This window comes from Ranitomeya variabilis, chromosome 5, assembly GCF_051348905.1.
Source record: "Ranitomeya variabilis isolate aRanVar5 chromosome 5, aRanVar5.hap1, whole genome shotgun sequence".
Taxonomy (NCBI): domain Eukaryota; kingdom Metazoa; phylum Chordata; class Amphibia; order Anura; family Dendrobatidae; genus Ranitomeya; species Ranitomeya variabilis.
Window position 1 is genome coordinate 669,526,474 of NC_135236.1, and position 12,520 is coordinate 669,538,993.

Consider the following 12,520-nt stretch of genomic DNA (forward strand, 5'->3'; position numbering starts at 1 on the left):
TGAAGTCATATCTCCCAACTATTATAAACCAAGAGAAAGACATGTATTGTCCTTAACCCCTTCACCCCCGGAGCTTTTTCCGTTTTTTCATTTTCGTTTTTCGCTCCCCTCCTTCCCAGAGCCATAACTTTTTTATTTTTCCGTCAATTTGGCCATGTGAGGGCTTATTTTTTGCGGGACGAGTTGTACTTTTGAACGACATCATTGGTTTTACCATGTCGTGTACTAGAAAACGGGAAAAAAATTCCAAGTGCAGTGAAATTGCAAAAAAAGTGCAATCCCACACTTGCTTTTTGCTATTTTGCTAGGTTCACTAAATGCTAAAACTGACCTGCCATTATGATTCTCCAGGTCAGTACGAGTTCATAGACACCTAACATGACTAGGTTATTTTTCACCTAAGTGGTGAAAAAAAATTCCAAACTTTGCAAAAAAAAAAAAAAATTGCACCATTTTCCGATACTCGTAGAGTCTTTATTTTTCGTGATCTGGGGTCAGGTGAGGGCTTATTTTTTGCGTGCCGAGCTGGCGTTTTTAATGATAGCATTTTGGTGCAGATACGTTCTTTTGATCGCCCGTTATTGCATTTTAATGCAATATCGTGGCGACCAAAAAAACGTAATTCTGGCGTTTCGATTTTTTTTCTCATTACGTCATTTAGCGATCAGGTTAATGCTTTTTTTTTTATTGATAGATCGGGCGATTCTGAACGCGGCGATACCAAATATGTGTAGGTTTGATTTTTTTTTTTATTGATTTATTTTGATTGGGGCGAAAGGGGGGTGATTTAAACTTTTACATTTTTTTTATTTTTTTCACATTTTTTTTTACTTTTTTTTTTCACTTTTGCCATGCTTCTATAGCCTCCATGGGAGGCTAGAAGCAGGCACAACCCGATCGGCTCTGCTATGTAGCAGCGATCATAAGATCGCTGCTACACAGCAGAATTACAGGTGTGCTGTGAGCGCCGACCACAGGGGGGCGCTCACAGCTCCCGAGGATCAGTAACCATAGAGGTCTCAAGGACCTCTATGGTTACCATATAGAAGCATCGCCGACCTCCGATCATGTGACGGGGGTCGGCGATGACGTCATATCCGGCAGCCCGGCCGGATGCGGTAGTTAAATGCCGCTGTCTGCGTTTGACAGCGGCATTTAACTAGTTAATGGGCGCGGGCGGATCGCGATTCCGCTCGCGCTCATTGCGCACACATGTCAGCTGTACAAAACAGCTGACATGTCGCGGCTTTAAGGTGGGCTCACCGCCGGAGCCCACCTTAAAGCGGGGGTTCTGCCAGCTGACGTACTATTCCGTCAGCTGGCAGAAAGGGGTTAATGAAAACCCTTAGGCTATGTGCACACGTATAATGGTCCTCTGCGGATTTTTCCGCAGCGGATTTGATAAATCTGCAGGGCAAAAACGCTGCGTTTTTGCTGCAGATTTATTGCGGATTTTCCGCGTTTTTTCTGTGGATTCCGCCGCAGTTTTACACCTGCGGTTTTCTATTATGGAGCAGGTGTAAAACCGCTGCGAAATCCGCAGAAAGAAGTGACATGCTGCAGAATGTAAACCGCTGCGTTTCCGCGCGTTTTTTTCCGCAGCATGGGCACAGCGTTTTCGGTTTTCCATAGGTTTACATTGTAATGTAAACTCATTACACTCATGGGAAACTGCTGCAGACCCGAAGCTGTGAATCCGCTGCGGATCCACAGCAAAATCCGCAGCGTGTGCACATACCCTTAGGGCTTGTGCACACGCTGCGGATTCCATTGCGGAATTTTCCGCAGCGGATTTGATAAAATCCGCAATGCAAAACCGCTGCGGTTTTTACTGCGGATTTATCGCGGTTTCTAGTGCGGTTTCCTCTGCGGGTTTTCACCTGCAGTTTTCTATTGGAGCAGGTGTAAACCCGCAGCGGAATCCGCACAAAGAATTGACATGCTGCGGAATATAAACCGCTGCGTTTCCTCGCGTTTTTTTCCACAGCATGTGCACTGCGGATTTTGTTTCCCATAGGTTTACATTGTACTGTAAACTCATGGGAAACCGCTGCGGATCCACAGCTGCGGAAACGCTGCGGTTCCGCAGCGAAATCTGCAGCGTGTGCACATACCTTTAATGTTCTCATCAGTGATATCCCTTTAATTGCCATTACAGAGTGTGAAAATTCCAAAAATGCCCCCACCCACACACAAACTATGTTTGGTATCCGATGAGTGAACCCCCGAACACACATGCACAGTTTTACCCCACGCATACATATAAAGTGCGATGACTATACAGTGCAAAGTACGATATCCCCATCACGCCACCAAAACAGTAAAGCACCCCCACAGCATGATGCCTCTAAAGTGCACCCCTATAGTATGATATCCCTAGTCCCTGTCCCCCACAGAAAATATTATGACCCCCACACAGTATGATGACTCACAGCCCGCATAGTAGTATACAGCACAGCCCACATAGTAGTATATAGCACAGCCCACATAGTAGTATATAGCACAGCCCACATAGTAGTACACAGCACAGTCCACACAGTAGTATACATCACAGCCCACATAGCAGTATACAGCACAGCCCACATAGTAGTATATAGCACAGCCCACATAGTAGTATACAGCACTGCCCACATAGTAGTATATAGCACAGCCCGCATAGTAGTATACAGCACCGCCCACACAGTAGTATACAGCACAGCCCACACAGTTGTATACAGCACAGCCCACATAGCAGTATACAGCACTGCCCACATAGTATTTATTTAATCGTATGAACATATATTTTAACATCATATAAGAATGAATAACAAACAATAAAAAGTTATTGAAAGGGGACAAAGGAACAGAAATCAGAGTCGAAATGATGTAAAATATATTGACCAAGAGATCTAGATGTAATTTGATTGTTTGGTCGTCAAGATTGTTTGTCCTTTAGCGCTACCGAGGGTGCACTGTTATGACCCCAATGGCGAGGGTCTCAGAGGAACAAGTAAGTCTGCGACGTACAAAAATCCAGCTCATAGGGCTGTGGTAACTGGGTTGACCATATATCTACTCCTAACGCCAACACTAGAAGTAGCCGGGGAACATGCCTACGTTGGTCGCTAGATGTCTCGCGCCAGCCGGAGGACTAACTACCCCTAGAAGAGGAAAACAAAGACCTCTCTTGCCTCCAGAGAATAGACCCCAAAAGTATGATACAAGCCCCCCACAAATAATAACGGTGAGGTAAGAGGAAATGACAAACACAGAGATGAACTAGGTTTAGCAAAGAGAGGCCCGCTTACTAATAGCAGAATGTAGTAAGATAACTTATATGGTCAACGAAAACCCTAACAAAAATCCACACTGGAGATTCAAGAACCCCCGAACCGTCTAACGGCCCGGGGGGAGAACTCCAGCCTCCCTAGAGCTTCCAGCAAGGGTAGGATATAGATATGTACAAGCTGGACAAAAATGCAAACAAAAACAAATAGCAAAAAGCAAGAAAGCAGACTTAGCTTAATTTAGCAGGAACCAGGATCAGTAGACAAGAGCACAACAGATTAGCTCTGATTACAACGTTGCCAGGCATTGAACTGAAGGTCCAGGGAGCTTATATAGCAACACCCCTGACCTAACGACCCAGGTGAGCATACAAGGGATGAATGACATACCCAGAGTCAAATCACTAGTAGCCACTAGAGGGAGCCAAAAGGTAAATTCACAACAGTACCCCCCCCTTAGTGAGGGGTCACCGAACCCTCACCAAGACCACCAGGGCGATCAGGATGAGCGGCGTGAAAGGCACGAACTAAATCGGCCGCATGCACATCAGAGGCGACCACCCAGGAATTATCCTCCTGACCATAGCCCTTCCACTTGACCAGGTACTGAAGCCTCCGCCTGGAGAGACGAGAATCTAAGATCTTCTCCACCACGTACTCCAACTCGCCCTCAACCAACACCGGAGCAGGAGGCTCAGCAGAAGGAACCACAGGCACAACGTACCGCCGCAACAAGGACCTATGAAATACGTTGTGGATGGCAAACGACACCGGAAGATCCAGGCGAAAGGATACAGGATTAATGATTTCCAATATCTTGTAAGGACCAATGAAGCGAGGCTTAAATTTGGGAGAGGAGACCTTCATAGGAACAAATCGAGAAGACAGCCATACCAAATCCCCAACGCGAAGTCGGGGACCCACACCGCGGCGGCGGTTGGCAAAACGCTGAGCCTTCTCCTGTGACAACTTCAAGTTGTCCACCACATGACTCCAGATCCGCTGCAACCTATCCACCACGGAATCCACCCCAGGACAGTCAGAAGGCTCCACATGTCCCGAGGAAAAACGAGGATGGAAACCAGAGTTGCAGAAAAATGGCGAAACCAAGGTGGCGGAACTAGCCCGATTATTAAGGGCAAATTCAGCCAACGGCAAGAAGGTCACCCAATCATCCTGATCAGAAGAGACAAAACACCTCAAATAAGCCTCCAGAGTCTGATTAGTTCGCTCCGTTAGTCTGGGGATGGAAAGCGGATGAAAACGACAACTCAATGCCCATCCTACCACAAAAGGATCGCCAGAACCTGGAAACAAACTGGGATCCTCTGTCCGACACAATATTCTCAGGAATGCCGTGCAAACGAACCACGTTCTGGAAGAACACAGGAACCAGATCAGAAGAGGAGGGCAGCTTAGGCAAAGGAACCAAATGGACCATCTTGGAGAAACGATCACATATCACCCAGATGACAGACATGCCCTGAGACACCGGAAGATCAGAAATGAAATCCATAGAGATGTGTGTCCAAGGTCTCTTCGGGACAGGCAAGGGCAAGAGCAACCCGCTGGCACGAGAGCAGCAAGCCTTAGCTCGAGCACAAGTACCACAGGACTGCACAAATAACCGCACATCCCTTGACAAGGAAGGCCACCAAAAGGACCTGGCCACCAGATCTCTGGTGCCAAAAATTCCCGGGTGCCCTGCCAACACCGAGGAATGAACCTCGGAAATGACTCTGCTGGTCCATCTAGCAGGCACAAACAATCTGTCAGGTGGACAAGAGTCAGGCCTACCAGCCTGAAATCTCTGTAACACACGTCGCAGATCTGGAGAAATAGCAGACACGATAACTCCTTCCTTAAGAATACCCACAGGCTCAGCGACTCCAGGAGCATCAGGCACAAAGCTCCTAGACAGAGCATCGGCCTTCACATTCTTAGAACCTGGTAAATACGAGACCACAAAGTCAAAACGGGAGAAAAACAATGACCAGCGGGCCTGTCTAGGATTCAGGCGCTTAGCAGACTCGAGATACATCAGATTTTTGTGATCAGTCAAGACCACCACACGATGCTTAGCACCCTCGAGCCAATGACGCCACTCCTCAAATGCCCACTTCATGGCCAACAACTCCCGATTGCCCACATCATAATTTCGCTCTGCCGGCGAAAACTTCCTAGAGAAAAAGGCACAAGGTCTCATAGTAGAGCAACCAGGGCCTCTCTGCGACAAAACGGCCCCTGCCCCAATCTCCGAAGCATCCACCTCAACCTGAAAGGGAAGTGAGATGTCAGGCTGGCACAAAACAGGCGCCGAAGTAAACCGGCGTTTCAACTCCTGGAAAGCCTTTACGGCAGCAGGAGCCCAGTTAGCTACATCAGAGCCTTTCTTGGTCATATCCGTCAGCGGTTTAACAACGCTAGAGAAATTTGCGATAAAACGACGGTAGAAGTTAGCAAAACCCAAGAACTTCTGAAGACTCTTAACTGACGAGGGTTGAGTCCAATCATGAATAGCTCGGACCTTGACTGGATCCATCTCCACAGCAGAAGGGGAAAAAATGAACCCCAAAAAGGGAACCTTCTGTACACCAAAGAGACACTTTGAGCCTTTTACAAACAAAGAATTTTCACGCAGAATCTCAAAAACCATCCTGACCTGCTCCACATGCGAGTCCCAATCATCAGAAAAAAACAGAATATCATCCAGATAAACAATCAAAAATTTATCCAGATACTTCCGGAAAATGTCATGCATGAAGGACTGAAAAACTGAAGGTGCATTAGAGAGCCCAAATGGCATCACCAAGTACTCAAAATGACCTTCGGGCGTATTGAATGCGGTTTTCCATTCATCGCCCTGCCTAATGCGCACAAGGTTGTACGCACCACGAAGGTCTATCTTGGTGAACCACTTGGCACCTTTAATCCGGGCAAACAAATCTGACAACAGCGGCAAAGGATACTGAAATTTGACAGTGATCTTATTTAAAAGCCGATAGTCAATACAAGGCCTCAAAGATCCGTCCTTTTTGGCCACAAAAAAGAATCCCGCACCAAGAGGGGAAGAAGAAGGACGGATATGCCCCTTCTCAAGAGACTCCTTGATATATGAACGCATCGCGGTATGTTCAGGTACCGACAGATTAAACAGTCTCCCCTTAGGAAACTTACTGCCAGGAATCAAATCTATTGCACAGTCACATTCCCTATGAGGAGGCAGTGCACTGGACTTAGACTCGCTGAAGACATCCTGATAATCAGACAAATACGCCGGAACTTCCGAAGGCGTAGAAGAAGCAATAGACAAGGGCAGGGAATCTCCATGAATTCCATGGCAGCCCCAACTTGACACTGACATAGCCTTCCAGTCCAAGACTGGATTATGGGTCTGTAACCATGGCAAACCCAAAACAACCAGATCATGCATTTTATGCAGAACAAGAAAACGTATTACCTCCCGATGTTCGGGAGTCATGCACATGGTAACCTGTGTCCAAAACTGCGGTTTATTTTTTGCCAATGGCGTAGAATCAATACCCCTAAGAGGGATAGGATTTTCCAATGGCTCAAGAACAAATCCGCAGCGCTTGGCAAATGACAGATCCATAAGGCTCAGGGCAGCACCTGAGTCCACAAACGCCATGACAGGATACGATGACAGTGAGCAAATCAAAGTTACAGATAGAATAAATTTAGGTTGCAAATTACCAATGGCGACCGGACTAACAACCTTAGTAAGTCGTTTAGAGCATGCTGAGATAATATGTGTAGAATCACCACAGTAGTAACACAAGCCATTCTGGCGTCTATGAATTTTCCGCTCATTTCTAGTCAGGATTCTATCACATTGCATTAAATCAGGTGCCTGTTCAGACAACACAATGAGGGAATTTGCGGTTTTGCGCTCCCGCAACCGCCGGTCGATTTGAATAGCCAGGGCCATAGAATCATTCAGACCTGTGGGAATGGGAAAACCCACCATCACATTCTTAATGGCTTCAGAAAGGCCATTTCTAAAATTTGCAGCCAATGCACACTCGTTCCACTGGGTCAGCACGGACCATTTCCGAAATTTTTGGCAATACACTTCAGCCTCGTCCTGGCCCTGAGACATCGCCAGCAAGGCTTTTTCTGCCTGAATCTCAAGATTGGGTTCCTCATAAAGCAGACCGAGCGCCAGAAAAAACGCATCAACGTCAGCCAATGCCGGATCTCCTGGCGCCAGCGAGAAAGCCCAATCCTGAGGGTCGCCCCGTAAAAAAGAAATAACTATTTTTACTTGCTGAGCGGAGTCTCCAGATGAACAGGGTCTCAGGGACAAAAACAATTTACAATTATTCCTGAAATTTCTAAACTTAAATCGGTCTCCGGAAAACGGTTCAGGAATCGGTATCTTAGGTTCTGACATAGGATTTCTGATAACATAATCTTGTATGCCCTGCACACGAGCAGCAAGCTGGTCCACACTTGTAATCAAGGTCTGGACATTCATGTCTGCAGCAAACACAAGCCACTCAGAGGTAAAGGGGAAAAGAAAAAAAAAAAATGAGAAAGAGAAAAAAAAACTCAGAACTTTCTTTCTTATAATCCCGCTTCTGCAATGCATTTAACATTTAATACTGGCCTGGCAAACTGTTATGACCCCAATGGCGAGGGTCTCAGAGGAACAAGTAAGTCTGCGACGTACAAAAATCCAGCTCATAGGGCTGTGGTAACTGGGTTGACCATATATCTACTCCTAACGCCAACACTAGAAGTAGCCGGGGAACATGCCTACGTTGGTCGCTAGATGTCTCGCGCCAGCCGGAGGACTAACTACCCCTAGAAGAGGAAAACAAAGACCTCTCTTGCCTCCAGAGAATAGACCCCAAAAGTATGATACAAGCCCCCCACAAATAATAACGGTGAGGTAAGAGGAAATGACAAACACAGAGATGAACTAGGTTTAGCAAAGAGAGGCCCGCTTACTAATAGCAGAATGTAGTAAGATAACTTATATGGTCAACGAAAACCCTAACAAAAATCCACACTGGAGATTCAAGAACCCCCGAACCGTCTAACGGCCCGGGGGGAGAACTCCAGCCTCCCTAGAGCTTCCAGCAAAGGTAGGATACAGATATGTACAAGCTGGACAAAAATGCAAACAAAAACAAATAGCAAAAAGCAAGAAAGCAGACTTAGCTTAATTTAGCAGGAACCAGGATCAGTAGACAAGAGCACAACAGATTAGCTCTGATTACAACGTTGCCAGGCATTGAACTGAAGGTCCAGGGAGCTTATATAGCAACACCCCTGACCTAACGACCCAGGTGAGCATACAAGGGATGAATGACATACCCAGAGTCAAATCACTAGTAGCCACTAGAGGGAGCCAAAAGGTAAATTCACAACAGTGCACCACGTGGAGATGGATTAACATTGCACCCCTGCCCACATAGTAGTGTACAGCACAGTCCACAGAGTAGTATACAGCACAGCCCACATATCAGTATACAGCACAGCCCACATAGTAGAATATAGCACAGTGTCATGGTTCTCAATGGCAAGAGACCGTAGTAAAGCATACAAAAGGACTAGCTCTTGGAAGATGGGAACTCGAGCTGACTGTGAGCTAAACCTACCGCACAACTAACAGTGGCCGGGTAGCGTGCCTACGTTTTATCCCTAGACGCCCAGCGCCAGCCGGAGGACTGCCTGACCCTAGCAGAGGAAAATACAGACCTGGCTTACCTCTAGAGAAATTTTCCCCAAAAGGCAGACAGTAGCCCCCACATATATTGTCGGTGATTTTAGAGGAAATTGACATACGAAGTATGAAGATAGGTTTAGCAAATTGAGGTCCGCTTACTAGATAGTAGGAAGACAGAAAAGGGAACTTCACAGTCAGCTGAAAACCCTTTTCAAAACACCATCCTGAAATTACTTTAAGACTCTAATATCAACTCATGACACTAGAGTGGCAATTTCAGCTCACAAGAGCTTCCAGCCTCAGAAATATTCAAACACAGAGAACTGGAACAAAAATGCAAAACAAACTTAGGACTACAAGTCCAACTTAGCTGATAGTAGTCTAGGAGCAGGAACATGCAACAGAAAGGCTTCTGGTAACATTGTTGGCCGGCATAGAAATGACTGAGGAGCAAGGTTAAATAGAAAACTCCCACATCCTGATGGAAACAGGTGAACAGAGGAGATGAAGCACACAAGTTCAGTACCACCAGTGACCACCGGGGGAGCCCAGAAACCCAATTCACAACAGCACAGCCCACATAGTAGTATACAGCACTGCCCACATAGTAGTATATAGCACAGCCCGCATAGCAGTATACAGCACCAACCACAAAGTAGTATACAGCACTGCTGTTGTGAACTATACTTTTTGGCTCCCTCTTGTGGTCACTAGCGGTATGGCACTTGGATAATCTTTCCCCAGGTTTGTAGTCACCTGGTTCGTTAGACCCTGGGTGTTCCTATTTAAACTTCCTGGATTCTTAGTCCAGTGCCTAGCATCAATGTAATCAGTCCTTGTCTGGTTGCTCCTGTCTACTGGTCCTGGTTTTTGCAAGATAAGCTAAGTCCTGCTTTCTTATTTTTGTTTATTTGTATTGTTCTGTTTTTTATCCGGCTTGTTCATAATGTGATTCCTGATTTTGCTGGAAGCTCTAAGGGGGCTGATATTCTCCCCCCACACCGTTAGTCGGTGCGGGGGTTCTTGGATATTCAGCGTGGATGTTTTTGTAGGGTTTTTCGCTGACCGCATAAGTCCGCTTTCTATATTTCTGCTATTATATAGTGGGCCTCTCTTTGCTGAATCTAGTTCATACTTACGTTAGTCCTTTCTTCTTACCTCACCGTTATTATTTGTTGGGGGCCTGTCTTTACTTTGGGGTACCTTTCTCTTGAGGCAAGTGAGGTCTGATTTTCTCTGAAAGGGTTAGTTAGTTCTCCGGCTGGCGCGAGACGTCTAGAACCAACGTAGGTACGTTCCCCGGCTGCTATTAGTTGTGGGCTAGGATCAGGTATGCGGTCAGCTCAGTTACCACCTCCCTATGAGCTGGTTTTTTATGTTTGCAGACTTTGCTGAAAACCCTGAGATCCTCTACCATTGGGATCATAACAGAATGCCAGGCCGAGTGAATAGTTAATGCATTGCAGAAGTGGGATTAAAAGAAAAGAAGTTCTGAGTTTTTTTTTTTTCCTTCTTCCCCTTTATCTCTGAGTGGCTTGAAGCTCTGCTGCAGACATGAATGTTCAGACTCTGATTACTAGTGTGGATCAGCTTGCTGCACGTGTGCAGGACATTCAGGATTTTGTTATTAGCAGTCCTATGTCAGAGCCTAAGATACCTATTCCTGAGCTGTTCTCTGGAGATCGATTTAAATTTAGGAATTTTAGGAATAATTGTAAATTGTTTCTATCTTTGAGACCTCGTTCGTCTGGAGACTCAGCTCAGCAAGTTAAAATTGTTATCTCCTTCTTGCGGGGCGACCCTCAGGATTGGGCTTTCTCATTGGCGCCAGGAGATCCGGCATTGGCAAATATTGATGCGTTTTTTCTGGCGCTCGGATTGCTTTATGAGGAGCCCAATCTTGAAATTCAGGCAGAGAAGGCTTTGCTGGCTATCTCTCAGGGCCAGGATGAAGCTGAAGTGTATTGCCAAAAATTTCGGAAATGGTCCGTGCTTACTCAGTGGAATGAGTGCGCTCTGGCCGCAAATTTCAGAAATGGCCTTTCTGAAACCATTAAGAATGTGATGGTGGGCTTCCCCATTCCTACAAGTCTGAATGATTCTATGACGCTGGCCATTCAGATTGATCGGCGTTTGCGGGAGCGCAAATCCGCTAATCCTCTGGCGGTGTTGTCTGAACAGACACCTGACTTAATGCAATGTGATAGAATTCAGACTAGAATTGAACGGCAAAAGCATAGACGTCAGAATGTGTTGTTTTTTTACTGTGGTGATTCTACACATGTTATATCAGCATGCTCTAAACGCCTAACAAAGTTTGTTAGTCCTGTCGCCATTGGTAACTTGCAGCCTAAATTTATTTTGTCTGTGACTTTAATTTGCTCATTGTCTTCCTACCCTGTTATGGCGTTTGTGGATTCAGGTGCTGCCCTGAGTCTTATGGACTTGTCGTTTGCCAAGCGCTGTGGTTTTGTCCTGGAGCCTTTAGAAAATCCTATTCCTCTTAGAGGAATTGATGCTACGCCATTGGCGGAGAATAAACCGCAGTATTGGACACAAGTGACCATGTGCATGACTCCTGAACATCGGGAGGTGATTCGTTTTCTTGTTCTGCATAAGATGCATGATTTGGTCGTTTTGGGTCTGCCATGGTTACAGGCCCATAATCCAGTTTTGGATTGGAGGGCTATGTCTGTGTCAAGTTGGGGATTTGGTTTGGTTGTCTTCTCGGTATGTCCCTCTGAAGGTTTCCTCTCCTAAGTTTAAGCCTCGCTTTATTGGTCCTTATAGAATTTTGGAGGTCCTTAATCTGGTGTCTTTTCGTTTGGATCTTCCTGTGTCGTTTGCCATTCACAATGTGTTCCATAGGTCTTTGTTGTGGCGGTACATTGTGCCTGTGGTTCCTGCTGTTGACCCTCCTGCTCCGGGCTTGGTTGAGGGCGAGTTGGAGTACGTGGTGGAGAAGATCTTAGATTCTCGTCTCTCTAGATGGAGGCTTCAGTATCTGGTCAAATGGAAGGGCTATGGTCAGGAGGATAATTCCTGGGTGGTCGCCTCTGATGTTCATGCGGCCGATTTGGTTCGTGCCTTTCACGCTGCCCATCCTGATCGCCCTGGTGGTCGTAGTGAGGGTTTGGTAACCCCTCCTTAAAGGGGGGGTACTGTTGTGAACTATACTTTTTGGCTCCCTCTTGTGGTCACTAGCGGTATGGCACTTGGATATTCTTTCCCCAGGTTTGTAGTCACCTGGTTCGTTAGACCCTGGGTGTTCCTATTTAAACTTCCTGGATTCTTAGTCCAGTGCCTGGCATCAATGTAATCAGTCCTTGTCTGGTTGCTCCTGTCTACTGGTCCTGGTTTTTGCAAGATAAGCTAAGTCCTGCTTTCTTATTTTTGTTTATTTGTATTGTTCTGTTTTTTGTCCAGCTTGTTCATAATGTGATTCCTGATTTTGCTGGAAGCTCTAAGGGGGCTGATATTCTCCCCCCACACCGTTAGTCGGTGCGGGGGTTCTTGGATTTTCAGCGTGGATGTTTTTGTAGGGTTTTTCGCTGACCGC